The sequence below is a fragment of the Suncus etruscus genome, chromosome 9, assembly GCF_024139225.1.
Source record: "Suncus etruscus isolate mSunEtr1 chromosome 9, mSunEtr1.pri.cur, whole genome shotgun sequence".
In the NCBI taxonomy this organism is placed as follows: Eukaryota; Metazoa; Chordata; class Mammalia; order Eulipotyphla; family Soricidae; genus Suncus; species Suncus etruscus.
Genome location: NC_064856.1, coordinates 64651078 through 64656928, shown reverse-complemented (window position 1 = coordinate 64656928; position 5851 = coordinate 64651078). Strand labels below are relative to the sequence as shown.

The 5851-nt window shown below is 36.8% G+C and overlaps 1 non-coding gene across 1 annotated transcript; it reads left to right on the top strand.

Moving 5' to 3' along the window:
• Nucleotides 1-3137: 3137 nt before the first annotated feature.
• LOC126019326 (small nucleolar RNA SNORA51) lies at nt 3138-3270 on the top strand. Its single transcript, XR_007499053.1, has one exon. It is a non-coding gene; the product is annotated as a small nucleolar RNA SNORA51 (small nucleolar RNA).
• The last annotated feature ends 2581 nt before the right edge of the window (nt 3271-5851 follow it).

Here is a 5851-nt window from a genome sequence, read left to right as displayed (position 1 = left end):
CCAAATCCAGCCAGCTCCATAGACTCACTCTGTTATCAAAGAAAAGAAAACAAGCCCATGAAAAATTATGGGTACATTGGCCATGGAACTGAATGCTGCTGGTCTTGGGAGGAAGGGGCAGGCCAAGTCCCTACCCTGCCATAGCCATGGCTGCTGGATCCATCAACACAATCACTGCTTTGCCAATGGCCCTGTTTCACCAGTCCTCTACAGCTTTGAGCAGAGACACCAATCTGACCCAAACTCCAGGAACACTGATATTTGGACTAATTTTACTAGGACTTTCTTTGGCATTAGTGTGGGAACTTTCAGTCATGTCTTTTACTTCCTAAAGCCCTGGCAGCTAAAATCATGCCCCACAAAAGCCATAGTATCAGCAATAGTGCTTAGAATTCCTGGACCATGCAACAACTCCTTTTTTATTTAATACTGTTCTCCCCATAGGAACACATAAAATTAGATACCAAGGTATATCTGAACCCACTAATATTTAGAAATTAATGAAATAACAAAAAAGTCAATTAGCAGCAAGAGTTTACTTAATCTTCTGACGATGACTTAATGACTTCATTGGAGATACAATAACTTTCACAAATTCGCTTGTCACTATACTCTTTTTTAACCTCTTCCTTATTTTTCACTTTGTTCTCTCTTGAATATGTATTTTTTCTCTGCCCATATATTTTACTAGTAAATTCTTTCAATAAAGTTATTTTGTTTCACTCAAAAATACATATTTGAAAGATAATATAGATGGCAAAATAATAAAAGATGGCAAAAATTATGTTCAATACCGTTAGCCATCAGAAATAACACAGATTAACTTTGGGGAAGCAGAAAGCACATTTGATTATGCTCAGGGCTTACTATTGATTCTGCACCCAGAAATTACTCCTGGTGGTGCTGTGGGGACCATATGGATGCAAGGGATCAAACCTGAGTTAGCCGATTTTGAGATATTATTCAGGATAAGCACCCTACCATCTGTACTATCTTTCCAGCTCCAGAAACAATACAAATTGAAAGTACAATGAGATAATATCTCACGCACATGTATGACACTATTTAAAATGTTTTAAATTATAAAAGCAAATACAGAAAACTGTTATTATTACTGATGGCAATGTCAACAATATATTGTTACTATGCAAAACAATTTGACAATTTCTTATATTTGTTTATTTTTGTGTATGGGTCAAGTGATGCTCAGGAGTTAATCATGGCTCTGAACTCAGGAATCACTCCTGACACTGTTTGGGGGACTATGTGGGATGCTGTGGATCAAACCCAGCTGGCTGCTCATGCAATGCAAGCACCATATCCATGTGTACTATTGCCTTGACCATGATTATTTCTTTAAACAAAGACCAAACATAGGTTTTTCCTGTTAAAGTATAATTATACTCCTAGGAGTATGGACAGATAATTGTACTTTGAAAAGGGGAAGTTTAAGTCCATATAAAAACATGCACAAGAATGAATGATACTTAGCTTATTTGCAATAGAATAAAATTGGAAACAACTCAAATATTCTTTATTTTTTTAATTTATTACTATTTTTCAAGTGGAAAAATAGACCTCCAGTTAACATCGTGTACAAAGGTAAAACCCAAATGAATTTAAGACCTAGATATCAGACCTGAAACTATAAAGCATATAGAACAACATGTAGGTCAAACACTCCATGACATTGAGACTAAAGGTATCTTTAAAGAGAAAACAGTACTCTCCAAGCAAGTGAAAGTAGAAATAAATAGATGGGACTATATTAGGCTAAGAAGCTTCTGCACCTCAAAGGAAATAGTGCCCAGAATACAAGAGCCACCCACTGAGTGGGAGAAACTATTCACCCAATACCCATCAGATAAGGGGTTAATATCCAAAATATACAAGGCACTGGCAGAACTTTATAAGAAAAAAACATCTAACCTCATCAAAAAATGGGGAGAAGAAATGAACAGACACTTTGACAAAAAAGAAATACAAATGGCTAAAAGGCACATGAAAAAATGCTCCACATCACTAATCATCAGGGAGATGCAAATCAAAACAACTATGAGGTACCATCTCATGCCACAGAGATTGGCACACATAAGAAAGAATGAGAACAAGCAGTGCTGGCGTGGATGTGGAGAGAAAGGAACTCTTATTCACTGCTGGTGGGAATGCCATCTGGTCCAACCTTTGAGAAAAGCTATATGGAGATTTCTCCAAAAGCTGGAAGTTGAGCTCCCATACAATCCAGCTATACCACTCCTCGGGATATATCCTAGGAACACAAAAATACAATACAAAAATCCCTTCCTCACACCTATATTCATTGCAGCATCATTTACAATAGCCAGACACTGGAAACAGCCTAGATGTTCCTCAATAGATGAATGGTTAAAGAAACTATGGTACATATACACAGTGGAATATTATGCAGCCATCAGAAGAGATGAAGTCATGAAATTTTCCTATACATGGATGTATATGGAACCTATTATGTTGAGTGAAATAAGTCAGAGGGAGAGAGATAAATACAAAATGGTCTCACTCATCTATGGGTTTTGAGAAAAATGAAAAACATTTGTGTAATGATTCTCAGAGACAAAATAGAGGAGCACTGGAGGATCCAGCTCCTGACATGAAGCTCACCACAGGGATCGTTTAGTGCCGTCACAGAAATAATTACACTGAGAACTATTATAACAAAATGTGATTGAATGAGGGAAGTAGAAAGCCTGTCTAGAGTACAGGTTGGTGTGGGGTGGGGAGGAAGGACACTTGGGATATTGGTCATGGGAATGTTGCTCTGGTGAAGGATTTGTGTTATATATATATATATATATATATATATATATATATATATATATATATATATATATATAACAGGCATTCTACTTACCTGACTTATTAGCATTGTCGTGATAGTTAGTGTAGTCATCTCTCTAACTAATAAACTCTACCATTCTATGTAGTGAGCTTCACATGTAGAGCCAGTCATTCCAGCCCTCATCTCTCTTGCCTTTGGGCATTATTACAATGCCTTTTGTTTATCTTAAAACCCATAGATGAATGAAACTATTCTTTTTTTTTCCATTTTAAGTTTTTGTTATATATATATATATTAAAAATCAAGAAAGATAAGATAAGGCCTCCCAATTCTTATCACAGGCTGTATTCTTTACACTGACTGTATAGAAAGAGGAGGTACAGTAAATGGACCCCATATACACCTCAACCCAGGCCCTTTGCCTGGTCTGTATAGTGAATTGGGGGACAAAACAAAAAAAGAAAAAATATTTATTGCTATTTTTCTTTATTTAAGCACCATGATTACATACATGATTGTAGTTGGGTTTCAGTCATAAAAAAAGCAACCCCCTTCACCATGCAACCTTCCCACCACCAATGCCCCCCATCTCCCTCCTTGCCCACCCCTGCCTGTATTCGAAACAGGCATTCTACTTATCTAACTTATTAACATTGTCATCATAGTTAATGTAGTCATCTCTCTAACTAAACTCACCATTCTATGTAGTGAGCTTCACATGTAGAGCCACTCATTCCAACCCTCATCTCTCTTGCCTTTGGGCATTATTACAATGTCTTTTGTTTATCTTAAAACCCATAGATGAATGAAACTATTTTTTTTTCATTTTAAGTTTTTGTTTTATTTTATTTTATTATTTTTAATATATATATTTATTTAAACTCCTTGATTACATACATGATTGTGTTTGGGGTTCAGACATGTAAAGAACACCACCCATCACCAGTGCAACATTCTCATCACCAATGTCCCAAATCTCCCTCTTCCCCACCCAAACAGCGCCTGTACTCTAGACAGGCTTCTATTTCCCTCATACATTCTCATTATTAGGATAGTTCACAATGTAGTTATTTCTTTTCTTTTCTTTTCTTTTTTGGTTTTTGGGTCACACCCGGAGGTGTTCAGGGGTTACTCCTGGCTGTCTGCTCAGAAATAGCTCCTGGCAGGCACGGGGGACCATATGGGACACCGGGATTCAAACCAACCACCTTTGGTCCTGGATTGGCTGCTTGCAAGGCAAACACCGCTATGCTATCTCTCCGGGCCCCAATGTAGTTATTTCTATCTCTCTCTCTCTCTCTAACTTACTACACTCAGTTTAATAGATTCAATGTACATTATGTATAAGAAAATTTCGTGACTTCATCTCTCCTGATGGCTTCATAATATTCCATTGTATATATGTACCACAGTTTCTTGAGCCATTCATCTGTTGAAGGGCATCTTGGTTATTTCCAGAGTCTGGCTATTGTAAATAGCACTGCAATGAATATAGGTGTGAGGAAGGCTTTTTTGTATTGTGCTTTTGTGTTCCGAGGGCATATTCTTAGGAATGGTATAGCTGGATCATATGAGAGTTCAATTCCCATATTGTTTTCCAGAAAGGCTGGATAAGACAGCATTCCCACCAGCAGTAAATGAGAGTTCCTTTCTCTCCAGCACTTATTATTCTTGATCTTTGTGATGTATGCTAGTCTCTGTAGTGTGAGATGGTACCTCATTGTTGTTCATCATTTTCCTGATGATTAACGATGTGGAGAATTTTTTTTACTTTCGGTTCCTTTTTGTTGATAATTTTCTAATTTTATAAGCTGTGTTATTAAGTTTTTTATATAGGCCCTTTCTTCCTTTCTGATGTGTGCTTGCAAAGCAATAAATTTTCCTCTTAGTACTGCTTTTGTCCCAAAAAATTCTTGTAATTTGTGTCTTCATTGTCATTAATTTCCAGGAATGTTTTGATTTCCTCTTTGATTTCATCCCTGATCCACTGGTTGTTCAGAAGTGAGCTGTTTAATTTCCAGGTGTTAACATTTTTTTCAGTGTCTCTTTGTAGTTCACTTTTAATTTCAGTGCACTGTTTCTTTATGATTTCTATCCTCTTGATTTTATGGAGACATGTTTTATGGCCAGAATGTGGCCTGTTCTGGGAAATAACCTGTGTGTATTGGAGAAAAATGTGTATCAATTTTCTGGGGAATGTAGTAAAAAATATATATGTGTGTGTATATATATACATATATATATATATATATATATATATATATATATATACCTATCAAGGAGTGACAGGATAGTGTTAAAGTCTCCCACTATTATTCTGTTGCCATTGATGTCTTCTTTCAGTTTTGTCAACAATTGTATTAAATATTTTGCTGGTCCTTCACTGGACATGGTTATGTTTAGGAGTGTGATTTCTTTCTGTTGTACATATCCCGTGATTAGTACAAAATGTCCATGTTTGTCCCTTTTAGTTTTTCTGAGTCTAAAGTTTATGCCATTAGGTACCAATATGACCACTTCAGCTTTTTTGTTATTGTTTTTGTTTTTTGTTTTTTCAAGCCACACCCGTTTGATGCTCAGGGGTTACTCCTGGATAAGAGCTCAGTAATTGCCCCTGGCTTGGGGGCACCATATGGGATGCTGGGGGATCAAACTGTGGTCCTTCCTTGGCTAGCACTTACAAGGCAGACACCTTACCTCTAGAGCCACCTTGCTGGCCCCCCACTTCAACTTTTTTAAGGGTGTTGTTTGCTTGGATAATTTTCCCCCAACCTTGGGTTTTGAGTCTATGTTTGTTCTGACTATTCAGATGTGTTTCTTGAAGACAGCAAAATGTTGGTTTCAGCTTTTTGATCCATTTTGTCATGCTGTGTCTCTTAGCTGGGGCAATTAGTCCATTGACATTGAGAGAGATAATGTCATGGGATTTAGTGTGATCTTTGTGTAGAAGTTTGGTGAGTCTGTTCTTTCTTTTCTTAAAGTGGGACTTTCAGTTTTTCTTGTAAGGCTAATTTTGAGTTTATAAAGTTTCTG